This window comes from Mus caroli, unplaced genomic scaffold (genome assembly GCF_978045245.1).
Source record: "Mus caroli unplaced genomic scaffold, Mus_caroli_1 scaffold_2, whole genome shotgun sequence".
NCBI lineage: Eukaryota > Metazoa > Chordata > Mammalia > Rodentia > Muridae > Mus > Mus caroli.
Genome location: NW_028227257.1, coordinates 15,849,665 through 15,877,128, shown reverse-complemented (window position 1 = coordinate 15,877,128; position 27,464 = coordinate 15,849,665). Strand labels below are relative to the sequence as shown.

The window sequence follows — 27,464 nt, the reverse complement described above, 5'->3', positions numbered from 1 at the left end:
GTACTGCAATTATGGGCATGCACTATCGTGCCTGGTCAAATGTTTGTTTTTCCTTCCTTCCTTTGCTCCCCAACCCCCCCCCCTCTTTCTCTCTCTCTCATGTTTTCTTATTATTTATTTATTTAAATTATTTTTATTAGATATTTTCTTCATTTACATTTCAAATGCTATCCCCAAAGCCCCCTATACCCTCCCCCTGCCCTGCTTCCTAACCCACCCACTCCTGGTTTCTAGCCCTGGCATTCCCCTGTACTGGGGCATATGATCTTTGCAAGACCAAGGGCCTCTCCTCCAATTGATGGCCCACTAGGCCATCCTCTACTACATATGCAACTAGAGACACAACTCTGGGGGCTTACTGGTTAGTTCATATTGTTGTTCCTCCTATAGGGCTGCAGACCCCTTCAGCTCCTTGGGTGCTTTCTCTAGCTCCTTCATTGGGGCCCTGTGTTCCATCCAATAGATGACTGTGAGCATCCACTTCTGTATTTGCCAGGCACTGGCATAGCCTCACAAGAGAGAGCTATATCAGGGTCCTGTCAACAAAATCTTTCTGGCATATGCAATAGTGTCTGGGTTTGGTGGTTGTATATGGGATGGATCCCTGGGTGGGGCAGTCTCTGGATGGTCCTTCCTTCGATCTCAGCTCCTTCCATGGGTGTTTTGTTCCCCATTCTAAGAAGGAGCGAAGTGCCGGGCAGTGGTGGCTCACGCCTTTAATCCCAGCACTTGGAAGGCAGAGGCAGGCAGATTTCTGAGTTCAAGGCCAGCCTGGTCTACAGAGTGAGTTCTAGGACAGCCAGGGCTACACAGAGAAATCCTGTCTCGAAAAACCAACCCCCCCCCCAAAAAAAGAAGGAGCAAAATATCCACACTTTGTTCTTCCTTCTTCTTGAGTTTCATGTGTTTTGCAAATTGTATCTTGAATATTCTAAGTTTCTGGGCTAATATCCGCTTATCAGTGAGTGCATATCATGTGTGTTCTTTTGTGATTGAGTTACCTCACTCAGGATGATATCCTCCTGATGCATCCATTTGCCTAAGAATTTCATGAATTCATTGTTTTTAATAGCTGAGTAGTACTCCATTGTGTAAATGTACCACATTTTCTGTATCCATTCCTCTGTTGAGGTACATTTGGGTTCTTTCCAGCTTTTGGCTATTATAAATAAGGCTGCTATGAACATAGTGGAGCATGTGTCCTTATTACAAGTTGGAACATCTGGGTATATGCCCAGGAGAGATATTGCTGGATCTTCCGGTAGTACTATGTCCAATTTTCTGAGGAACCGCCAGACTGATTTCCAGCTTGCAATCCCATCAACAATGGAGGAGTGTTCCTCTTTCTCCACATCCTTGCCAGCATCTGCTGTCACCTGGATTTTTTTTTTTTTTTTTTTTTTTTTTGGTTTTTCGAGACAGGGTTTCTCCTTATAGCTCTGGCTGTCCTGGAACTCACTTTGTAGACCAGGCTGGCCTCGAACTCAGAAATCCGCCTGCCTCTGCCTCCCGAGTGCTGGGATTAAAGGCGTGTGCCACCACGCCCGGCTTCACCTGGATTTTTGATCTTAGCCATTCTGACTGGTGTGAGGTGGAATCTCAGGGTTGTTTTGATTTGCATTTCCCTGATGATTAAAGATGCTGAACATTTTTTCAGGTGCTTCTCAGCCATTCGGTATTCCTCAGTTGAAAATTCTTTGTTTAGCTCTGTACTTCATTTTTTTTCCTTTTTTTTTTTTTAAGATGTATTTATTTATTATATGTAAGTACACTGTAGTTGTCTTCAGACACCAGAAGAGGGCGTCAGATCTCAATACGGGTAGTTGTGAGCCACCATGTGGTTGCTGGGATTTGAACTCAGGACCTTTAGAAGAACAGTCAGTGCTCCTACCCGCTGAGCCATCTCGCCAGCCCTGTACTCCCATTTTTTTTGTTTTTTTTTTTGTTTGTTTGTTTTTCGAGACAGGGTTTCTCTGTGTAGCCCTGGCTGTCCTGGAACTCACTCTGTAGACCAGGCTGGCCTCGAACTCAGAAATCCACCTGCCTCTGCCTCCCAAGTGCTGGGATTAAAGGCATGCGCCACCACGCCCGGCTTGTACTCCCATTTTTTAATAGGGTTATTTCATTTTCTGGAGTCCATCTTCTTGAGTTCTTTATATATATTGGATATTAGTCCCCTATCTGGTTTAGGATTGGTAAAGATCCTTTCCCAATCTGTTGGTGGCCTTTTTGTCTTATTGACGGTGTCTTTTGCCTTACAGAAGCTTTGCAATTTTATGAGGTCCCATTTGTCGATTCTTGATCTTACAGCACAAGCCATTGCTGTTCTGTTCAGGAATTTTTCTCCTGTGCCCATATCATCGAGGCTTTTCCCCACTTTCTCCTCAATAAGTTTCAGTGTCTCTGGTTTTATGTGGAGTTCCTTAATCCACTTAGACTTGAGCTTAGTACAAGGAGTTTATTTATCTATTTATTTAGTATAGAGTCTTTCTTCCTGTGTAGCCCTGGTTGGCCTCCAACTCAGAGTTCCATTTACCTAGCTCTGCTGCCAAGTGCTGAGATGAGAGCTGTGTGCCACAAAGCTCTGCTTCGATGTTTCTTTCTTTCTTTTTCTTTTTCTTTTTTTGGTTTTCCGAGACACGGTTTCTCGGTATAGCCCTGGCTGTCCTGGAACTCACTCTGTAGACCATGGTGGCCTTGAACTTAGAAATTCGCCTGCCCCTGCCTCCCAAGTGCTGGGATTAAAGACCCTGAGTCACCACACCCGGCCACAATGTTTATTTCTAAAGCATGAAAACACTTTCACTTTTCAGCTTGTCCATATAAGCACTGGAGTTGGAATTCTTCTCAACCAAGTTGATAAAGGAATAAAAATAATTTTCCTACATCGTACTTGGCTAAGGAGCAGTGTTGGGAAATTTCTGTAGCAGAATCTGATCACTAACTTTGAAATATAAATAGTATCCTTATTTGTCCACATTTCTCACGGTCATTTGTCAACCCCTAATTAAAGATAACTCACATACTACTGTGTTACTCTCCCCAAAGCCAGGGTTTCTGTAGGCAAGTCAGTCTTTTATTTTTCTTTTAAATGAAAATTGAGTTTTAAACCAATTGTCTCCTCCTCCGTGCTACAAAGAATTCTGATCATGTAGAACACTCTTCCAAGCTCGAACAGACTCCTCTGTCTGCCCCAGATAAGCACTTCATTTTGTGGGGAGAGAAATGGACGACTCTCACGTTCAAATAAATGTCTGCAGGGTTTGTTTGCACAGGACAGTCAGCTGTCACACCCCTGGGTCACAGAAACCCAGGCCAGAAGGCCAGTGTACCACAAGACCCAAATTCTCAGGAAGTCTTAAAATTTTCTCTTTCTTTTTTTTTTTTAATTATTTCTTTTTTTTTTTTTTTAACTTGCTATTTAGGCTTAACTTTTAAAATATTTGGTTGTTTTTGATAGCATAAGTTTGGCTTTTTAGCATTTGTCATTCATACCATCTTGTAATTTATGAACTTCTAGGAGATTAAATCCCAACAAACAAGAAGCGCAGTGTCCCATGGCCACCATTTAACCACACTGGCATGTAGAAGTCTTCGTTTCCCACCACAGACTTCTGTTTCCTGTGATTTCCGTGTACTTGGTGGATACTTGTTCTCAAGGGAGCTGGGGCAGGTCATCTCTGGTCATCTTCTCGTGGTGTCTTCCTGGAAGGTGATTGATTACCTGGAGTTCAGTCTTCCTTTCCAGGAGGGTGGTTGATCTGCTGTGACACAGGGTCTTTCTGCATAGCCCACACTGCTCTGGAACTCATTCTTCTTTTCCCCTTCCCATGTATTGGCAGTTCAGGTCTTTCGAACCTCTTGCCTGTGTCCCATGAGTGCTAGGTTACAGGTATACAGTACCTGCTATGGAGTGCTGGAAGTTGAACCCACGGCCTCATGCAGGCTAAGCAAACACTATACCGAGTGGTAAGCTACATCCTTACACCTTTTTGTTTTATTACTGAGACAGTCTCAGTCTGTAGACTTCTGCAACTGAGTTTGTAGTTCCAGGAACTTGAACTGGAATCATTTTTACTGACTCCGTCTCTCAAAGCTGATTACAGCAATGAGCCACGATACTTGGCTTCTTACCCTTATAGGATTTGCATGTATACAATCTGTACATATAGAAAAATCTGTTCTTTCCATAGCTGGGGTAAACTGTTTTAAAAGTCTGTTTAACTGTATACTCACATGCAGTTGTAAGAAGTGGCACAGAGGGATCATGTGTCTCTTTGTTAGTCTCCTTTAATAAGAGCATCTTCATGATCAGGATGCAGCACAGCTGTGGTTTTTACTTCTCTTGTTGCCGTGACAAAATGCCTGGCAGGAACAAGGGCAGAGCGGTTCCTTTTGGATCACAGTCCCAGAGAGTTGCAGTCTGTCACGTGGGGGAAATCCTGGCAGAGCTCATGGTTATGGGAAGTGTATAGTGGGCCTCCTCACTTGGAGGGACCAGTCAGCAAACACAAGATAGAACCTGGGTGGCTAGCCCACCAAATGTCTGTCTGTCTGTCTGTCTGTCTCTCTCTCTCTCTCTCTTTTGGTTTCTTGAGACAGGGCTTCTCTTGTGTAGCCTTGGCTGTCCTGGAACTCACTTTATAGACTGGGCTGGCCTTGAAATCAGAAATCCGACTGCCTCTGCCTCCCAAGTGCTGGGATTAAAGGTGTGTGCCAGCTCTGCCTGGCAGCAGAGCTACTTTTTAAAATAAGAGTTGAATCCAAGTTACATACAAGCATGCTGTGGTAAATTAAGATTACTTAGGTATAATTTTTTTAAGCTACCAACCTGTTTTTCTTTTTACAAGTTTTAAGATAACTTTTTGTTATAGATTGTACAGATTTTAACTTTACCCAGTGAACTTAAAAATCCAGAGATACAGAAAGTTTATACTTTAGCAGACGTTTTAGAGATGGGGGAAGTGTTGGAGAGTTAAACATAACCAGGAAGAGGGCTTTGGGACAAGCAGCAGCAGTGTCGTGTCCCGTAGGGAACAGTTTACTTCTTAGCTGTTTTAAAGCATGTAGGGTCTTTGTGGGGTGTTGTTGTGTTTCATTCTTCTCTGTCACAGAATCAGGTGACCCGCCGGATCCAGGACAGAGATTTTGGAGGAAACTTTTTAAAGAAGCGTGCTCGGGTCTGGAGAGGGAGGACCATAACCCAACTCTAGAGCTAGGTCTTTTACTTGTTTGTTTGTTTGTTTTGTTTTGTTTTTGTTTTTTATAAATAAAGTAGAACAGCATGTGACAATCTTTAATATTATTCATCCCCAGGAGACATTTGAATCCTTGTAAAACTGGAGTTAGGATCAGAGAGAGCAACTAGAGTGAGCAGAGCAAAGACTGCTCAGAGAGAAGACAAGAGCAGTGAGCAGAGAAGCCTTAGAGAGGGATTGTGGGATCATTTGCATATGCAACAGCAGTAGCTACAGTTGTCTAGAATTTGAAAGTCAGGGGTGCCATTTTCTGGTGTTGAGCTGTACTGGGGCCAAGCCTTTTGCAGAAGCACAGTGAGGCTTTAATGGAATCCCTATGTCTGAAGAGGAAAGACTTTAGAGAAGGCAGGCGAGGAGTGGGCGACTCTAATTCTGAATGAGAGAGCTCATGGGTAGAGAGCAAGCAGGGAAGAAGGCAATCTTTAGACTGTAGAGCAGAGAGGAGGTGGGAATCCATCAGGATTCCAGTAGAGCGGTCAGGGGTCCATGCCTTAGCAGAGAGATGCTCTGAGCCCTAGTGGAGAATCAAACAGCTGACTCCAGTGAGCCAGCAGGAGACATGGCCTTTCTATACGGTCGGTGCCCAGCATGTGGGAGTGGCTCCAGGAGCCAGAGACCAAGAAGATTCTGAGTAGGAGAAACAAGTGGTTGGAGCAGATACGGGAGAAGTGGCTGAAGAGGCAGGCATACTTTAGAATTCGGAGTCAATTATGATATGGTGGGTGGCAGAAGCCAGCAGAAACAAATGATCCATACCTTAGGAGAGTCAAATCCCGGGTTACCACACCATATGTGTATGAGGGGGCACAATAAAGAAGCTGCCAACATGACCAGATCATAATTTAGAGACAGAGAATAGCCAGACACACCTGGGAGAAAGAGACTGGACATACCCAGGGCTGTCTGTGAGAGAAGGGAGACTAGCAAGAGAGGCAGAGAGAGATGGCAAGGGGTAGCAGAGGGTGGGGAGGAGGAACAGATGTTATAAAGAGAACAAATGGGTATCTGGGAGGAGGGAAGCCTGGGGAGGCAAGGTGGACATTGAAATATCCACTGTTGATTTCACCAGACTGATCCTTTGAGTAAGTAGTGCAGGCTGAATGATGGGTTTACTGGAAAGGAAAAGAAGCAGCATGTGTTGGGCTTTGGCTAGGTTTGGGAGGCACCGTGTGGCGCCCTGATCTATCAGCATGCCCTGATGATCCTATAGCTTTTGTAGCTTGGGATTTATTGGGTCCACCCTCTCCTTTATCTTGGTACAGGAGTTGCTAGGGATGAAGCATCCTGTTTGGGGTGAACCCTTATATGCCTGCAATCCTAGCATTGGGAGGCTATGGCAGGAGTCCCGTGAATTGGCCAAGTGGTTAAAGGTGCTCATCACATAAGCCTGAGAAACTGAATCTCAGTCCTCAGAGCCCACATTAAGATGGGAGGCAAGAACTGGCTGCACAGAGTTGTTCTCAAAATTGACATCCAGAATGCACCCTATGACACATGCCTCCCCCAGTGACAATAAATGAAAGCAGGCAAAAAGGAGAGGGCATGGCAGCAGGATTGCTTGAATGGGAGTTCTAGGCCATGTGGGCTTCCTGGTGAGGCCCTGCCTCTCAGCTGGGGGTATGTCTAGCTCTGGTGGGGGGTAGCCTGGGTTCCTTCCAAAAGCCGAGGGAGCAAGTGCAGCGAGCGGCAAGTGTAGGAGCCTGTGGCTGTGAAGAGTTAAAGCTGGAGGATAGAGCAGTGGGGCGCTGAGGGGCCTCGTCCTCCCTTCAGTGGAGACATTTGCTCATTCCTGGGGCTTCTCCAAGAGTCAGGCCTGGCTGACTCTTATTAACTGTTCTCTTTTTAGAGTCAGTGACCAAGGCTCTGTTTTGGAAGCACTTATATAATGTATACCACCTGTTATCTGTGTATTTTTAGCAGCGGGGTTTGGGTAATCCTAATCCTGTCTGGAAAAGAGCAACTGTTTACCAGAAGCGCTTTCTCTGCGCTTTGACTCAGGCTGAGTCACCCTCATTTTCCTTCCCACTGCCTCATAAGGATCTTGCCTGGGACAGAATTTTTTTTAGGGAATGTAGTTAGCTTTTTTCTTTTTTCTTTTTAAAAAAACTCTACAAGGTTGAAAGCTATCACCAATTTCATCTCAAGGGAGTCTAAAGTTTATGTCACCCTGGTACAGTCAGTGTAGTTACATAGCTAAACATATTCCATAGAATTTTGCCTAGATGAGTTGGCTGAGCGATTGGACAAGTGGCAGAAGTGTACGTGGGAACAGCCTCTCACTCATAACTGCCGCCGCCGCCGTAATTTCTGTTGGATTTGGGATTTTCTTCCTCTAAGATAGGAACAAGAAGCAGAAGTGGAGCCAGGGCTTTGATGTCCTCATGATGGGCTTAAGGCTGCAGAGCAGACTTCTGACAGCCTATCAGAGGAACAAAATTCCTGAGCAGAATGGCTAATTTCTTTGTCTTCATTTACCATTCATTAAATGTGTTCTGCTGAGCATCTGAGACGCACTAAACCCCAGGGATGCCTGCTGTCATGCCTGACAAGTGAGAATGCCTGTCTCCTTTTCTAGTGCCCATACCTTGAGCTAATTACTGGTACAGTGTTGTGAAGATAGGACCCAGGACTTCTTGCATGCTAGGACTGCATTCTACCATTGGGCTACAACCCCAGTCCACAGGTTTTATAAACATAAAGGGGAGCATAGAGTCATTTTGGCCTGCACATGTGCTTTCTATGTGGCTGAAGTGAAGGGTTAAGGCTTCCTGGAGGAGAAGGCACAGAAGCTGAGACCGATGGGCTAATAGGTGGTTAACTAGGAAAAAGGATAGGGCTAAGGTAGGGCTAAGATGGCTGAAGAAGGTTCAAGAGCGATAACTGTGAAGTGGGGGAGGGGAAGAGCTTGCTTTGGGAGGAACTGAAAGGAGGTGAAGTGACAGAAGGACAGTGAGTGTTAAGCTGAACACAGATATATACACAGACCATAAAGACAACCAAGGCCAGGTAGTAAGTGGGAAATTTTATTAACTTGAGTAAAGCTTAGTTATGATAGAAAGCTCATGGCAAATACACAAGCACCCACAGAGCCAGCAGCCCCGACTTAACCTGCTGCAAGGCCACTGGGAAGGAGCTCCGCCTGAGCTGGAGCTGTTGCTGATGGGAGGCAGCGATTCTTGCTTAGGAACACACCAGCCTCTTGGCTCTTGGTCAGTGTTTTGAGGGCAAACCCCTCAATGCTTTGGAGGAGCCCAAGTGTCATACAGAGCACTGCAGACTAGTTCCTCAAGGTGTCCCTGAAAAGCCTCCACAGAGCCTGCATTTTGAAGAAAGTCTCATAAATGAAGAAGCTGTTGAGATATTCAGTGGCCAAAAGCACTTCCTGTGCTTGGCTGAAGAGCTGAGTTCAATCTCAACATCCACAGTAGAAGGCTGGAACCAACCCCCTCAAGTTACCTTCACACGTGTACCATGATGCACACATGTACACGCACACACACGCACACACTCACACACACACACATACGCACATTCACACACACGTACACGCGCACACACACACACACACTCACACATGCACACATACACACACTCACACACACGTACACGCGCGCACACACACACTCACACATGCACGCACACACATACACACACACACACACATTGAAACAGAGTTGCCCAGGCTAATCTGGAACTCCTTGATTTCCTAGGTGGCCAAGACTAGCCTTGAACTTCTTATCCTATTCCATCTTCCAATAGCTAGGATTATAAGTGTGCATCACTATTCCTGGTTTAGGAAGTATTTCAATTTCTGTTAAAATTAAATTAACAAACATTTAAATGCATTGAGAGGGGTACAGGACTGTTCAACTTTCCAAAAACAACACCAACAATAAAAACTTATAGGAACAGTATTTTTAAAACACTACAAAATAACTGAATTCTAAGAAGCTCCTGTTTCTCCAAAGACAGACAGACTCCTTAGGCTTTTGTCCCTGTAGAACTGGCTATATATGCAAGCCTTGAAGTGTGTAAAGTGCCTCTCACCTTGACTCAGTCAGTACTCCTTAGGGTGTGTCTCAGGCTCAGGAGCCCACTGGCTGATTCCTGCTCACCCTCTACTGTTTCTACCTCGCCTTTCTAGACATGCTTTTTTCTTTTCTTTCTCCAGCACCTACTCTGCCTTTCCCCTTCTTGGCCCTCGTGCGACTGGGTCCTTCCCTCCAGGGCAGCCTGAGTCAGAGTTGGAGTCAAGGACTCTTGCCTCTTCTCTCTGTCTGCCTTGTGTTTCCTTTTTGTCTCAAATCTGGCATCCTCCTGCCTCAGCCTCCCAGGAGCTGGGTTTATGGTTGTGTGTCACTATCCCCAACTCAGTTTGTTTCTTGTTTATATGCAGTGCTAGGCACAGGCTGGGCAGAGCAAACTGGGCCAGGGGAGTGTTGAGTCTAGGCACACCATCCAGAAATGGGTTAGAGGATACTGTGGCGTGTGTCTCTCCATAGTTAGAGCAGCCACATGGGTTTACATTTTATTGTATCACAGATAACTCTAATATAAATCTTGCATTTATGTCAGAGAATGCACATGCTTGTAACACACAGGCATATACTGCCTGCCCTAAGGAACATAAAAACAACTTTATATATGTATGGCTTTAATTCTAGCAGTAAGGAAACAGTGGCAGGTGAATCTCTGTGGGTTTTTTGTTTGTTTGTTTGTTTTTCGAGACAGGGTTTCTCTGTGTAGCCCTGGCTGTCCTGGAACTCACTTGGTAGACTAGGCTGGCCTTGAATTTAGAAATCTACCTGCCTCTGTCTCCCAAGTGCTGGGATTAAAGGCGTGCGCCACCACCGCCCAGCATCTCTGTGGGTTTAAGGCTAGTTTGGTCTACAAAGTATTCCAGGCCAACCAGGGCCAAATAATGAGCACATGTGTAGTGGCTGGAATAAGAATGGGCCCCACAAGCTCATGTATTTGAATGCTTGGTCACTAGAGAGTAGCACTATTTGAAAGATTAGAAGAAGTAGGAAGTGCAGCCTTGTTAGAGGACATATGCCACTTAGTTTTGAGGTTTCAGAAGCCCATTCCAGGCCCTGTCTGTCTCTACCCCACCCCCACCCGCCTCTGCCCTCCACAACCCATGCCCATGGATTAGGATGGAGAGCTCTGAGCACCTTCTCTAGCACCATGTCTGCCTGCCTGCTGCCACGCTCCCCACCATGATGGTTATGGACTAGCCTCTGACTGTAAGCCAGCCCCAATTAAATGCTTTCTTTATAAGAGTTGCCATGGTCATGATGTCTTTTCACAGCAATAGAACAGTGACTAAAACACCATGTCTCAAAAAATAAATAAAAGAAAAATAACCCTATGAATATTTAAGTTTTGTTTACTTGTGTGCATGTTTATATATGTGATGTGTATAGGGGTATACATGTGCCACAGTGTAGAAATTAGAGGGCAACTTGCAAGAGTCAGTTCCCCTTTTTTGCCATCTGGGTCCCAGGGATCAAACTAAGGTTTTCATTCTTGTGGCAAGCACTTTTACCTGTAATGCCATCTCACCAACTGCTTTAGTTTTTCTTTGAGATGGCATCTTACACTGTTGCCCTGGCTGCTCAGGAACTCACTGTGTAGTCCAAGTTGGCATAGAACCTGTGATCTGCCTTCATTCCTCCATGTTCTATGTGCTGGGATTACAGGTGTATGTTGCTTTAACCAGCTGGTACCATATGTGTGTATTCATGTGTGTGAATATAGGCACAGTGCCACAGAGTCTGTGGAGGTTAGAGGACTGTTCCAGTTAGGACAAGTATCTTCTTTACCTTCTGCCTTGTTTGAGACTGGGGTCTCATGTTCATTGCCTCATAGACAAGGCTAGCTGGATTATAGATGCACATGACCAGACCCAGCTTTACAGCACTTAGGAGGTGGAAGCAGGAAGATCACTAACTGCAGGCCAGTGTTGTCCACAAAGGGAGTTGGAGGCTACCTTGGGCTCTGTAGTGAGTCAATCTGGGCTATAGGACAAGACCCTGCCTCAGCAGGCCAAGAAAAAGGTTTATCTTTTTTGTTGCTGTTTGTTGGTTTTGCGACAAGGCCTCATTCTTTTTCTTCTTCTTTGTTTTTTTTTTTTTTAAATAATTATTCATTTTTATTTTATGTGCATTGGTATTCTGCCTGCATGTATGTCTATGTAAGGGTGTCAGGTTGTGGAGTTACAGACAATTGTGAGCTGCCTTGTGGGTGCTGGGAATTGAGCCCAAGTCTTCTGGAAGAGCAGCCAGTGCTCTTAACCACTGAGCCATCTGGTCCAGCCCCAAGGCCTCATTCTTTAGCCTAGATTAGCTTCAGGCTGATGGCAGTATGTCTGCTTCAACCTCAGGTATGTTGTAGCTACAGTCATGAATTATGATGTCTGGCTTTTTTCCATTTGACTTCTATTTTCCATGTCTTCACAACACCAGGAATTATTATTAAAAAGAAATCTTTGATAGTGCACATTCAAAGCAGAACACCCACTCTCGTCAACAAAAGGCCGAATTTTCATCCTCTAGAAGTGTGCATTTATAGTTCATTCATTATAATGTATTGTAATGATGGCTCTTCCCCTCTCTTTGACAGCTCAACAAAACAGTAAAAGAAGTCTAAGTACACAGAAATAAACATGAGATAGAGTGAGACTTGCCAGGCCTGGAACCCCAACACTCAGACCTCCAAGCAGAGGTTAAAGTTCAAGGTCTGTTGGGATATAGGCTGATAAAATTGATCAACTTAGTGACACTCTGTCTCCAAATAAATACATATCTTAAAGATTATATATATATATATATATATATATATATATATATATATATATATATACATATATAACATTTTTGACAGGGGTTGTGAGCCAGCTCTGCCAGCTTCGGTCTCCCTAGTGTTAGGATGAAAGGGATGTGTCGCCACTGCCAGCTTAATTTAAAATGTGTGTGTGTTTCTGCATGTGTGTGTATGTGTGTATGTGTGTGTGTGTGTGTGTGTGTGTGTGTGTGTGTACATGTAGGTAGGCGCTCATGCAATTCAGAGGTGACAGATTGCCTGGAGCTGGAGTTAGAGGTGGTTGTGAGCAACCTGGTGTGGCCACTGGGAATTGAACTCCAGTCCTCTGCAAGAGTAGCAAGCACCTCTAAGCAATGAATTATCTCTTCAGCCCCATGTGTAATTCTTTTTTTTTTTTTTTTTTTTGGTTTTTTTCGAGACAGGGTTTCTCTGTGTGTGTAGACTTGGCTGGCCTCGAACTCAGAAATCCGCCTGCCTCTGCCTCCCGAGTGCTGGGATTAAAGGTGTGCACCACCACGCCTGGCTTTCCATGTGTAATTCTTAAAGTGTTCTCTTGAGCGGGTGAGGTGACTCAGTAGGTAAAGGTACTTGTTGCCAATCTCTGAGATCCACATGGTGGAAAGAGAAAACTAACTCTCAAAAGTTGTCCTCTGGCTTCCACACATATATATGTCTGCACACACATACATAAACACCCACACAGTAGGCGATATATTATTAAAACTTCAAAAGATAGGGACAGGAGAGATGGCTCAGTGGTTAAGAGTACTAACTGGAGCTGGTCAGGTTCCATTCCCAGCCCTAACATGGTACCTAATTCCAGGGGATCAGACATCCACTTCTAGCCTCCCTCAGAGACAGTCACACAGACATACATGCAGGCAAAACACCAAAACATATAAAAATCTCAAAAGAAATTTCCTTTAGACAGCTGCTAACTTGGTTTCTTTGGCTTAAAGGACGTGCAGCTTTATACATATACTGTGGATGCCTTGTACCCAGGAAAGCCAGAAAGTGTCAGATCCCCAGGAACTGGAGCGCTGGACAGCTGTGAGCCACTATGAGGGAAGCTGAGAACTGAACCTGGGTCCTTGACAAGAGCAGCAAGTCCTCTTAACTTGAGCCATCTCTCCAGCCCCAAATTCCTATTTCCTGAAGTACCACTTAACAGAACATGTGAATCTGAGTGTGTTAGCACATGCCTTTGATCCTAGCACTGAGGCAAAAGCAGAGGGGTTTCTGTATGTCCAAGGCCAGCCTCCATCAACCCCAGCACTGGGATTGCAATCACTTGTACCCCTGGCTTGTTCTTTAAGAGTGGTTCAGGCCCCTTTGCTTGTACAGCAAGCACTTTATGGAGTGATTCAGCCTGTCATCCCCAAGAAACCTATTCTTATTCTTGTTTTGAGATATTCTTAAATAGACACAGGCAGAGCAGGCTGGGTATTTAACAGTGGCACCATAGTGTCTGGACTAGTTACTGCTTTCTTTTCTGTTCAGTATTCCTGTCAATCATTTCCACCTGTTGTTTCATAGCTAGGAAGTTCGGGAGCCAAAGAGGAAAGTGAGGGGTGAGGCCATGTGGATGAGGTGCTCTGATACATCCTGCCTATTGTTTGCTGTTGTGTGTTTGCTCTGCTGGTCCCCTCAGTCCCTCGTTAGCCCTTTAAGGGTCACACTGCATGTATCTGATGCCCTTGTGATCCGGTATACCTGGCCCAGCACACATTTATAAATGAATGAATGGAGATTGGCAGCACTGTGGTGCCTTTTGTATACACTGCAAGTGGCTTGATATCCATTACCAACAACAATCAATGAATGTTCATCTTAACTGTTATAGTTTTCCTAAGGATCTGAGAGTTCTCAGATGTGATCTCTGACAAACCTAAAGATGATTGTCAGATTTCATTGATCCCTTGAAAGAAAAATTGTTTGAAAATATACATTTCTGTAGATTCCCAAAGGGACACATACTATACAATAAGTAGGGAACACTTCAAAGTATGAAAGTGTTTCACCGATGAGGAGGAGTCTCATTAGTATATTTTTGCACATTCGTGCATAGTAGTTGTTTTTATGTCATAGGATTAAATAACTGACATGAACAATTAGTCATAAGGGAAGAAGGATTTTAGAGTTTCAGGAACTCGCTCAGTCCACGGTCACTTGGCCCTTTGCACTTGGGCAGAACCTGGTGATGGTAGGAGTGTGTGGCAGAGGTTCTCAGCACACAGGAAACAGGAGAATACAGGAAATGGTCAGGACAAGATACAGCCTCAAGGTCATGCTCCCATTGACCTACTTCTAACTAGCTCCACCCCCCCTACCTTTCACCAACTCCCAGTAATGCTATCATAATAGAATCCATCAGGGCTGGTGAGATGGCTCAGTGGGTAAGAGCACCCAACTGCTCTTCCGAAGGTCCAGAGTTCAAATCCCAGCAACCACATGGTGGCTCACAACCATCCATAACGAGATCTGGCGCCCTCTTCTGGAGTGTCTGAAGACAGCTACAGTATGCTTACATATAATAAATAAATCTTAAAAAAAAAAAAAGTAGTTTAAAAAAAAAATAGAATCCATCAAAGGATTAAACCATTCATGAGGTCAGAGTCCTCAAGATCTAATTGTCTGAAAATGTAAACACACACACACACACCCAGAGAGAGAGAGAGAAGAGAAGAGAAGAGAGGAGAGAGAGAGCGCGCAAGAGAGAGAGCAAGCCAAGGTCTGGGATATAGCCAGGTAGAGTACTTGCCTAACTTGCACAAAGTTCTGGATTAAATTCCTAACACTGAATAAATGGGCTATGGCAGGCCACACCTGCAATCCTAGCGTTAGAAGTACAAGGCCGTCTTCAGGTATGTAACAAGTTTAAGGCCATTCTGGACTATATGAGACCCTATCTCAGAACTAAACACATAACTGAAAAAAAGTCTTATGATCCAGGTACCTCAGCACTTTGAGATCTATACTCTTGGTTTCTTCATGCCTTGCAGAAGCCAAAAGCTTCCCCAGGATTCTATAGATTTCCTGGAGAAAATGTGGCATGTACTTCTTTAGGTCACTGCAGTCCCTTCTCTTCTTTCTCCCCCCTTCCCCCTCCCCCTTCTTCCTCTTCCCTTCTTGTCAGTTTTGGGGGTTGAAGCTGCAGGGTAAGTAAGCACTCCAAATGAGCTATGCTCCCCACTACCTTTCTCTCGTTCTTAGTTTGTCAGCTCTGAGTTGAAGCTATCTTCCTCCCCTATTTTCATCCAGAACAGAGAACACACTCATTGTAAGCATTAAAAGGACAGTTGGCTGGTAATTTTGAGGCCCCTAAGTTTCTGCCACAGTATGGCTCCTGTTCATAGTCTTGTTTATAACCCACAGATTGACCCTGGAACCCTAGTTCTTCCTTCTGGGTCCTGCAGAGCTACTTTGAAACCTGCAGCTTTTATTTCTATTACATTTTGCAGAGCTGAACTCAAATGGTGCTTAGCCATGAGATCCATCTATTTGACAGAAACCTTTTTAGCAGACAGATTGATCATAAAGAGCTTCTTTCTTGTATATATGTTATAATATCTTCTTGAATTTTATGAGACCATCCTAATAAATCTCCTATGTAGTTTTGTTTGTTTTAAAAGTAATGTTCTGCTGTGCGGTGGTGGCGCACGCCTTTAATCCCAGCACTTGGGAGGCAGAGGCAGGCGGATTTCTGAGTTCGAGGCCAGCCTACAGAGTGAGTTCCAGGACAGCCAGGGCTACACAGAGAAACCCTGTCTCAGAAAAAAAAAAAAAAGAAAAGAAAAAACAAACAAACAAAACAAAACAACAACAAAAAAGTAATGTTCTTTGTTACTGTGTTAGCCCTCACAGTGGATAGGAGCTATAAATACTTCTGAGATCATGTTTTTACCTAGAACAAAAGAATTAACCTCTGTGTGTGCATTAACATGCACGTGCACACGCGCCTATGTGTGTGTGTGTGTGTGTGTGTGTGTGTATGTGTGTGTGTGACAGAGACCAGCCTGAGGGAGTAGGTTCTCTCCTCCCACAATGGGAGTCCTCGGAATGAGGGTTAGGTGGTTAGCCTGGTGGAGGAGCCCTCACCACTCACTGACCAGCTGCTCTCTTGAATCCCAGGAGGAACTGTGTGATGTGGGTTTCTTTGTTGTTTGTTTGTTTGTTTTTGAGTCAGGGTTTCTCTGTGTAGCCCTGGCTGCCCTGGAACTCACTATATAGACAATTGTATCATCAAACCCAGAGATCTGCCTGCTTTTGACTCCCAAGTGCTGTGATTAAAGATGTGCACCACCACCCCCTGGCTAGGAACTGGGTTATGTTTTGAGATCTCCTAAGCCAGTTCCCGTTACTGTGCCCAAGTGGTTTCTCCTCTGCTTAAGTTCCTTTAGTTTTAGTCTCTTCATCCTTTCTTTGTGTTCCTTTTTGTGATGCTAGAGGTTGAACCCAGAACCTTGTGGATTCTGGGCAACTATTCTGCCCCCAAGTCCCACCTCCACCCACCCTCCTGTCCTAAAGAGAAAGGTCTTTTTTTTTTTTTTTTTTTTTATGGCTATAGCCTTAATATGCACTTTATAAGAATTAAGGTCTTGTGGAAATACATAATTTAGTGAATGCCTCGTGCAACCAGCTGTCCAGAGATATTGTGTGTGGATGGATGGAATTTCTCTCTCCCTCTCCCTCTCTCTCTCATTCACACACACACACACACACACACACACACACACACACACACACACACATCCATCCCTTTACAGAGGTGAATAGCCCTGGGAACCATAATTATGAACTGGGTACTTTGACTTGTCTCAGTTAATCTTGACTCCCTGGTATGAGGCTCCTATTTTACCAGTCAGTAGACTTGAGGTTTCTGGATAGCTGGTGATATGTCACTGATGCTTGCTTTATAAACACTGATGGATGCACCTACTTAAGGTTCTTCTCTGGTTATCTTTGTGTGATAAATGTCCACATTGAGAATCACTTGGCCAAGAAGTGCACATTGAAAGCTGGGGTTGCAAATGATAGAGCATTTACCTAGCATGCCTGAGGTCCTGGGTACTGTCCTCTGCATTATCATAAGTATAAGCTGGTCATGGGGGCACATACCTTGATCTCAGCACCCTGGAGGAGGCTGAGGCAGGAGGAGTGCCACAGATCTGAAGCCCACTGTTCTGCACAATCAGCTTCAGGTTAGCCAGGGCTATGTAGTAAGATTTTATTTCAAAGCAAAAAGTAATAAAAATTCAAGATTTGCTTGAACCTTTCATTTATCTTCTAGTAAGTGTTATTAGCAAGAGGAACGATTTAGGAAACAGGACAGTCCTTTCAAAGACAAGCCGTGTTCCCTCTCCATACACTGCTGGTCCAGCACCACTCCTCTCACTGATCAGCTGTTTACATTTGAATGCAGCCATCCTGCATATGGACCTAACAACCGCCATTTTTCTTGCTTCAGAGTGAGGCAATGCCTAGCTCTAAAAACAAAGTGGCTTTTAGAGGTAGCTAGTTTTCCCAAACGGACTCATTGGCCATGCTGTTGGTGAGTTAAAGCTGCAGAAGTTTCTGCATGCCTTTTGTCGCAGCCCACCTTTCTCCCATGTGGCATGCGGTGAGTTTCAGAGGCCTCTGTAATCCTGCACTGACTGCTTCTGCTCTGCAGTCAGTGGGGAATGCTTCTGCTGTGTGTTTGGCACGCCTGTATGGTTACATATTTGTAGATCACTTCTGAAAACCATTATCCTCCTACACAAACTGTGTCATAAGAAATGTTCTTTGTGTAGGTCTTGAGCTGGGCATGACAGCGTTATAGCAGTGCAGAATATGCTGATTATAGTCATTCAGATACTGTTGGCAGTTTATGGGATCTTTGGAAACTATTAAAGAATGTGCATGGATTGAGATTCATGATCTAAGCCTTAAAGGAAATATTATGTATTTCAAACCCATAGATAGATGAATTAAAAGTCACATGCTCTTGAAATGTGATTTCTTTTTATAATCTTTAGAAGCTCGGCAACTCAAGTTAGACATCCTGAGGGCAACACGTGTTGGGGGACCCGGGGGTGGCGTGGGGAGGGAATGTGTTTGTTGAAATTGTCCAGGAGCAAAGCTCGGCTCACTTGAAACCCAGAGATTTGTCATCCAAATATGTGCAGATTGCTGACGCTATAAATAGTTTGAACTCAAGTAAACAGCCTCTTCCCCTAGCTGCTGTTTGGCTATTATTCACATGCCAGAACAGGCTGGGAGCAGTCTGCATCTCGGTGCTTGGCACCCAAATCCTGCCCTGTCTGCTGGTGGAGTCTCCAGCTTCTGTGAGCTTTAAGTGACTGGATCAGGTGTTTGCCCATTTACCTCCACTCATGGGACTTAGCTCTGGCCCCTCCTGTTGTGAGGCTGTGTCACCCTACCCCACTGCTCTAGACCAGCCCTAGTCAAGATTATTGGCAGAATTTAAAAGCCCTGGACCACATGGCTGGACTAAGGCAGATTTGGGAGGCGCAGGTGGTGTCTTTCAGAGCAGAGGCATGCATGTTTCTTTTGGAACCAACAAAAGTGGCATCAGTTATGAGAAGAGCTCTGAGCTCTCTGTACCAGCTGTCTGAGCTGGGTCAGGTTCTGGCTGCTGGCATTTCCAGAGCCCCTTCAAGGCTCATACAGAATGCTGACGGAGCAACCGAGGACATTCCATGGCTGACTACTCTGCTTCCTTTGTGGTGGGGTCTCTCCTTAGTCTCTGCCTGCTCTTATCTCTCTTCAGCGGGATTCATTTACCATGGCTGCCAGTCAAATGCCCTGAAGGCTTGTGGCAGATGAGAAGGTCAGGTAGAAAGAGCGATAGATAGGGGTCAGGAATCTGAATATTTGAGCAAATACATTACTTACCTTTTTACTCTTCATTTTTCAAATGAGGATAGTCGTGCCCCCCCCCCTCCATTTTCATTGATATGATGAGAAAATTTACATGAAATTACTTTCTGGTTTCTACCCAAGTAGCAGAATGTGAAGGAGAGGATGGCTGGGTCCCGGGGATTGTCGGGACAGTTAGGACTAAGAATGCACACAGTGAGCTGTCAGGGACAGCAGCGGGTTCATCACTGACCCTTAGGTGATTGAGGGCTCCAACCTTGCAGTTACATTGGGCGTAGAGATGGTGACGTTAACACAAGGACCAGCTGAAATGAAAGCTGATGTATAACTGATAGTAAAAGGTAAAAATTTAAAGTACAGGTAAGACACAACTGAGGGAATGGGTGAGTTGTTGCTTTTGAAACAGAGGCTCATTATGTAGCCTTGGCTAGCCTAGAACTTGTTGTGAGCTGGCCTTGCGCTCCAAATTGCTCAGATTAAACCTTTGTGCCATTGTGCCTGGCCAAGACCAACTTAAAAAACAAAACAAAATATGAGGCCAGAATGGCCTCGTTCTCCTGTGTCCTCTCACTCTGAGTCAACTATTTATGTTAGTATCACTGGCCTTTTAATTTTCTGTAGTCTCCTATAGTGTAGGCTGGGCCCAAACTCGCTATATAGCTAAAGACTGACATACATTTCTTTTCTTTCTTTCTTTTTTTTTTTTTTTTGTTTTTTGTTTTTTGTTTTGTTTGTTTTTGGTTTTTGAAGACAGGGCTTCTCTGTGTAGCCCTGGCTGTCCTGGAACTCACTCTGTAGACCAGGCTGGCCTCGAACTCACAAATCCACCTGCCTCTGCCTCCCAAGTACTAGAATTAAAGGCGTGTGCCACCACTGCCTGGCTGACTTAAATTTCTGATCCTCCTGCCTTTATCATAGTGCTTAGATCGCAACTATGTTCTACCATGCATGGCCTGTTTGTTTATTTATGATGCCTGGATTAAAGCCAGGGCCTCACAGCAGCTAGGCAAGCCTTCTACCACTGAGCTACCACACACCAAATAACCCCACAACCCCACAAACAACACCCAGTTTTTTTATGTTTAGTATCTCAAATGCAATAATTAACAGCCCTTATAATTAACAAAGATCTCCACTTCACTTACATATTCACTTTTCTAGTCAGAGTTAAACAAGACCATCTATTTCTATATTACTCTTTAACAAAAACGCTTCACTGTATAGCCCAGGTTGTCCTTGAACTCAACATCCTTCTGCCTCACCTTCCCAAGTGTTGGGATTTCAGATCTGGGCAAGATTAAGTGGCTGTCAACCATGCACTCTATTCTCTTCTTGAGCTTGAAGACTGTCTTCCTCCATCTCTCGAATCTTCTCAATTTTTTTTTTTTTTTTTTTTTTTTGGTTTTTTTGAGACAGGGTCTCTCTGTATAGCCCTGGCTGTCCTGGAACTCACTTTGTAGACCAGGCTGGCCTCGAACTCAGAAATCCGCCTGCCTCTGCCTCCCAAGTGCTGGGATTAAAGGTGTGCGCCACCACGCCCGGCCTCAATTTTTTAAGGATACTTTCCTATCTTCTCCTTTTTTGCCCTTTCTTTCCTGAAATTCCTAATCAGTGGCATGTTGAACTTCTGGGATTGTTCTAAAATCAAGATCCCTTTTGCCTTGTGTCTCCCTCTCCATTGTCTTTTCCTTTGTGTGTGTGTGTGTGTGTGTTTAGTGAGAGTAGTTTGAGGCACTTGGAATGGCTATATCAGAGATGTTTTGGCCTTTCCACTCTGGTAGGAGAACATAGCAGGTATCTGCTAAGAGGAATGAGCTAACCCAGACACTATTGTGGATGCCAAGAAGTGCATGCTGAAAGGAGCCTGATATGGCTGTCTCCTGAGAGACCCTGCCAGAACCTTACAAATACAGAGGCAGATGCTTGCAGCCAACCAATGGACTGAGTGCAGAGTCACCAATAGTGGGGTTAGAGAAAGGACTGAAGGAGCTGAAGGGGTTTGTAACCCAATAGGAAGAACAACAGTATCAACCAACAAGACTCCCCAGACCTCCCAGGGAGTAAGCCATCAACCAAGGAGTACATATGGCTCCAGCTGCATATGTAGCAGAGGATGGCCTTGTCAGGCATCAATAGAAGGAGAGGTCCTTGGTTCTATGAAGGCTCGATAGATGCCCCAGTGTAGGGGAATCGAGGGCAGGGAGGTGGGAGTGGGTGGGTGGGTGTCAGAACACCCTCTTAGAAGCAGGGGGAGGGAGGATGGGATAGGAGGTTTTTAGGAGGGAGGAAACCGGAAAACATTTGAAATGTAAATAAAGAAAATATCCAATTAAAAAAAAAAAGTGGACTGAGCTAAGAGCATGGAGCTAATGTGACTCCAAACAAGGCCTCCTCAAGAAAGTGGCATTTCATGTGGGATCTGAGTAATCAGAACCAGAGGGCAGGGCCATCAGAGTGGCAGTGGCAAGTAAGACCCAAAGTAGTCAACCTGCATCCTGTTAAACCTGTAGGTTGTGCAGCCTCAGGAGAACCTTCTGCCTTCTGCAAGGATACTACCAGGTGGCTTAGTAAAGTGCTTGCTCTCCAACTGTGAGGACCTGGGTTCAAATGTCCAGAAGTCATTTAAAAAGCAGGGGTGGTGGCATGTGTCCTACTAGCCACAGGGAGAAGATTGATCCTTGGAAAGTCAAGGGCTAGCATGGCCTGTGTACAGAATTCAAGTAGATCTTCTGAAGGTGTCTTTGTGACTCTTGTGGGGTTGACTGCACTGCTTCCCAAATGATTCAAATTTCTGATTCCAAACCTGATTTTGAGATCTGTACGCTGTACACTAGGAGGCTCTCTGGTTAGGGCTGCATGCTAGGCCGATGGTTTTCTTGCCTTTTTTTCCCTGTTCTTCTATAGATTACCATTTTTTAAATAAGCAGTTGTTATAATTGAAAATATAATGGCAAGAAGCTCTCATTGCAGCTGTAAATCTCGGTATGTTTTTCTGTTGTCTAGAAAAAAGGTATTGCCTTTGTAGCTTTGTGGCACAAAGAACAAGTAAGCTGTAATCTGCAGCCTGCCTTTGATAGGGCACAGGCTGTACAAGATGCAGTTTTTCTTTTTTTAAATAAGCATGCACAACTGGGTGTAGTCTAGCACACGATTAATCCCAGCACTGTCAGGCTGTCTCTGTGTATTTAAGGCCTGAATTCTCAGTAAATTCACGGACAGCCAGAGCTAGTGAGATTCTGTCTCAAAACAAACAAAACAGCATGCAGTTTACAGCAGCTCTGTGCATCAAGAAAGTGAATAGTGATAGCCAGAATCTATTCATGTATACATTCCTGCTAAGAGATAACTGTGGTCAGCTGTGGTGGCGCATGCCGATAATCACAACATTTGGAAGCCTGAGGCAGGAGGGTTGCCACAAGTTTAGGCTAGCCAAGGTTACAGAATGAGACCCAGTCTAAAAACATTAGGAGAACCTCTCACACATACCACCACCACCACCACCAGCCCTCAACACACATACACACCCAGACAGACATACAGACAGTCCTCAAGTGCCAAACAAAGAGAAAAGAAACACCAGTGTATTGCTAGCTGAACAGATGGCCCAGTTGGCCTGTGTAAGAGGAGGAAGAGTCTGCCTCGCAGGAGCTCTGTGGAGATTGGGGAGCTAATGGATACAGAAATATAGACTGTCACCTGCATATGATAAACATCCGACAAATGTTTTTGTTTATGAGTTTTCTTATGCTACTAGGTGTCTCATAATCCATACAAAATATTTCTCAGAAACAGATCTTTTCCTTAAGACCCTAGCCTGGATCCTAGTGCTCGCCTGGGAATAAAAGCCGCTCAGAGAAGAGCCTAAGGTGGCACTGGGGATGCTGAAAGGGCAGGGTCAAGGGCAGCTTCATTGTGAAGGACTGTGTGAGCCCCTCAGTCTGCACCGCTTTCCTCCCCTCCATCCTCACGTGTCTGCGGAGAGGCCCTTCAGAGGCAATGGCATGAGGTGTGAGAGCATCAGGCCTGGCCCTGGAGATCCATCCCTGAGCCAGAGCATAGCCTGGGTGGCTTCCTTCCTGGGCTTTTGAGAAGCTCACCCGCCCCCCTCTGCCCCCATCAGCATGCTTGTCCTACTGAGTACTCATGAGAGCCCCTGTCTGACCATTTGATCATCACTCAGATGATGTGAGATGACATGTGTGTGAGGCTTGGCTGTGCGTGATCCTGGTTTACATGTGTGTCTACTGTTGTCAGCTGTGAGACATGTGCCATGCCTGTAGGTTGGTGGTGGCAGCATGCTCTCTTCATGCACTCTGCCACAGATCCACAAGGCAAGTGCCAGGGGCAGCATGCTGAAGAAATTGATGTTTTGTGAATGAGCTCCCATTACTTTTGTTCCAAGCCAGAGGGTAGTGTCAGTAAAGTGAACTTTCTTACAAAGCAGCCTTATTTCCTGATGCCCCTTGTGCTTGTGGGGTAAAGGCACAGCTAAACAATGGGTCAGTCTCCAGCCCCTCTAGACAGAGCACTCCTCCCATCCCCCAGCAGCTCTCAGAAGACCTTTGTGCAGGACTCAGTCTGACATTCTGGAGAAGTCCAGTGCCTTCCTCCCAATTCCTCTCACTCAGCACCAGGGCAGAGAACCACGAAACAGTCAGAATTAGAAAATTGTGTCTTTACTATTAAGACATTGGGCGTTATTGTTGTTGTTGTGGCAAATATTTTTGTACTTACAGTATGTGTCAGTCACTTAATCCTCACAAAAACCTAGAAGGGTCTAGGAGATACCTCAGTCAGTACGATGCCTGCCATGACGGCATGAGGACCCTAGCACCCACATAGGAGTGAGGCATGGCTGCATGCATCTGTTCCCTAGCCAAATCAGTGAGCTCCAGCTTCAGTGAGAGCCCCTACCTCAGAAACTAATGTGGAGGGCGGAAGAGATCGCTCGGTGGTCAGAACACTTGCTGCTCTTACAGAGAACTCAGGTTGCTGCTCTTACAGAGAACTCAGGTTAGGTTCTCAGAACCCTCACTGTGGCTCACAGCCAACTGTAAACTCCAGTTCCAGGGGATCCAAAGTCCTCATCTGACATATGCATGTAGGTACCACCAACACACAAAGAACACACATATGCATGTAGGCAAAGCACTTATATACATGAAATAAAATAAATAAATCTAAAAAGAAATAAGGTGGAAAGCGATTGAGGAAGGCACCCGGCATGCATCTCTGGTCTCCACATACGAGTGTACATTTTTACATACACACCCACACAAGCATGTACTCACATACAGTACACACAAAGAACTTATTGGGGGAAGTTATGATCTCATCCTCCATTGGACAGCCAAGGCACAGACGGATTGCTGTAGGTTATCCACAGTAGCAGGAAGGCAGGGCCCGCAGACCTCACATCTCTCCCCTCCTCTCAAGCTGGAGGTTTTTATTCCACCACAGTTCACCAACTTGTCCAAAGCCTTCTGGTTGGCAAATACACTCCCAAGAAGAGCTTGTTTGCTTGAGTCCTGATAAACATCAGCGTTTTCTGAGAACTAATTAAAATTCCTGTTAAGTTACAAAGGGCCACAGCCTCCCCCATCTACCATAAAGAGCTGTGACCAGCAGAGTTCCAGCCCTAACTTCCATCCCCATGGAAGTAGCTATACGCAGGTCTGCTCTGCCCCTTTGGGGAGAGGCAGTTAAAACCACCTGATATTTTGGTCACAATGTCAGTAGGCCCTCCCTCTCACGTGGTAAGTGCTTCCGTTATCATCTGGGTCGGGTGTGCTATAAGAATAGCATTGGCACATGTGTGATGCTCATTCTGACTTAGGAGTTAAGAGCTTCAGTTTCTTTCTAGTTCTGACCCTTTTTTTTTTTTTTTTTCCCCAAGACAGGGTTTCTCTGTGTAGCCCTGGCTGTCCTGGAACTCACTTTGTAGACCAGGCTGGCCTCCAACTCAGAAATCCGCCTGCCTCTGCGTCCTGAGTGCTAGGATTAAAGGAGTGCGCCACCACGCCCTTTTGTTTTCAAGCTGTGTAACTTTAAGCTAATCATATAACATCTGTTTTATTTTCCTACTGAGGAAAGAGAGTAATAATAATTCTCCTAGGGGTGTTGTGAGAATCAAAATAGATGATGTACCACAATGAGAACCAACATCTGTCCATGAGCTAGCATACTTGGTCTGTACTGACTGCTGTCTCTGTCCCTTTTTGAGTGTCACTTCTCATAATTCTAAAATGAAGCCACTAGCATCTCATTTAAGATAGGAAAACTAAGAGGTGGAGACTGGGGTCTGGGGAGTGGGGTTATGTGTCATGTCGGACCCAGATTCTGTCCCTGACTCTTCGTGGTGCTCACAGTCCCTGCCTAGGTCTCCCTGCTTCTCACAGGCAAGAGAGAGAGGTTTGCCACATCTTCCTTGGTGGAGCACACTGCACATGCAACATTCTTGTTATCTAGCCTAGCGGTTGCTGGGTTTGTCCCTAAGGACAGTTAAATTCTCTTACTGTTTATCTTATCTAGTAGTTTTTGTTGTATTTCATGCCCTCTGGGACTCCTTCACTAAATTCTTTTGGGTTTTCTCACAGAGAAATGTTTTAGTTCCCCTATAAAGGGGACCCCGGGAGTCCACAAGGCCAGGCATCTTGGGCCAGGGTTTCTTCCTGCTCAGGCATGTGGCTGTTAGCATGGAATAGAATGCTCCAAGATTCATTTGATAAGAAGCTCTGCACACACTGGTTTCCAGTGGAATTTCAGGCAGGAAAGACACCCATGTTACCATTTTACTGATGAAACCAAAGACCTGTGACTTGCTTAAAGCAGGGCCCAAGACCTGAAGCCAGTTCTCCAGGCAACAGAGCAGTGTTGTGTCCCAGCCTTTCCTGTGTATATTCATAAGAACAAAGGGCACATGCACGTACTGTGCCCAGCACACTCCTAGGAAGCTAGAGTGATGAAACAGTTTGGAGGACTGAGCAGAGGGCAGAGATGGAGAGACACAGAGAAGGCTTCTGCCTGGTTAGCACATCATACCCCAAAGAAATGAATGGAAGCACAGCCACACGCAGGCAGCCACCGTCCTCCCAAGGACTAAGAGGCAGATTTATGTGGGGAGTCCTGGCCACTGACCGACTACATAGGAAGCCTTTTGTCACTGAGGCCGCAGCATTGAAAATTGAAGGAAGGATGTTTGACAAATGTGACGGGCCTGGGATGCAGTTACAGCCCTCTGGCTCATTGTCCAAAGGAAATGGATCTCTCCTGTGGACAGAGAGGTGGAAACTGAGCAAGTGGGTTGAGTGGTTGACATCATCAGACCGGGAATTGGATTACAACAAATGGAGACTTACTTGGCCAGAGACTGGGAAACACCCACTAAAACCTCGAAGTGCTTTTCATTTAGGAGACACAGGGAGAGAGAAAGGGCAGGAGCGAGCTGGCTGCCCCAGCCTGCACTGCCCTTCTGAGTCCTGGCTTCTTGTTCTACCTTCCCATCTGACCTAGGATCCCTGGCCTTGGAGACTTGGCTCCTGTGAGTACTGTCTTGCCTTCTTTCACCCCAGCCTGCTGCCCACAAAGGTCTGTTTCTATCTTCTGATGCATGAACGATTGCTTCCGACATTATAGCCTTCCCTGCAGCTGTCCAAGGCTGCAGAATGTGAGCCTCATTCTCACAGGCTGGCTCCATCCCCACTGGAGATTTTCTCCACATAGTTTCATAGCTTCAGTAGTCTCTCCAGCCTTCAGAGCACCCGCTTGCCCACATACAGGCTAAAAAGCCAAGTCAAACCTTAGAAATTGCGGTCCGTAAAATTGTAATGGTTATCTGATTACAGAGGGTTTTTAAAATTCCAATTAAAAACGTTTTGCAAATTCTAGAAAGACTTGTCTCACATATATAAAATTAGTATATTAAAACTCCCTATAGCCGGGCGTGGTGGCGCACGCCTTTAGTCCCAGCACTCGGGAGGCAGAGGCAGGCGGATTTCTGAGTTCAAGGCCAGCCTGGTCTACAAAGTGAGTGCCAGGACAGCCAGAGCTACACAGAGAAACCCTGTCTCGAAAAACCCAAAAAAAAAAAAAAAAAAACTCCCTATCTTCCTGCCTCCACCTCTCAAGTGCTGGTAATATGTTAAATGCCAGTTTGCTTAGGTTGTGAAGTTACCTTCCAGATATTGTAGCAATTGTGTGGAGAACTCTAGGCTCCGAAGGAGTGATGTTTAGCCTTGGCTTTGTGGTCTTTTCCTTGCTTCCTTTTAAAACTTTGTGTCTAGAGAGTAAACAGATATGTAAGCGCTTAGGCTTTCTTGCTCTTGGAGCCTGTTTTCAGGACTTTCAACAAGCCAGCCACTCTGAGCAGGGGTGGGGGGGGTGGGGGCTTGTTCCCTCTAGGTCCCTGTGCAGGGGGTGATGGGGGCTTGCTCCCTCTTGGTCCCTGTGCAGGGGGTGGGGGGCACTTGTCCCCTCTAGGTCCCTTTGGTGGATCTCAGC

At 45.3% G+C, this 27,464-nt stretch overlaps 1 protein-coding gene across 5 annotated transcripts in view; it reads left to right on the top strand.

Moving 5' to 3' along the window:
* The window catches only part of Pkig (cAMP-dependent protein kinase inhibitor gamma), a 71,029-nt gene that overhangs the window by 10,487 nt on the left and 33,078 nt on the right, over nt 1-27,464 (top strand). The window contains exon 1 of one of the 5 annotated variants that reach the window (XM_029474340.2): nt 26,381-26,505. The exons of the other annotated variants lie outside the window; for them this stretch is intronic. The gene's annotated coding sequence lies outside the window, so the exon portion shown is untranslated. Of the gene's footprint in view, nt 1-26,380; nt 26,506-27,464 lie in introns of those variants that run through there. 5 annotated transcript variants of the gene reach the window in all.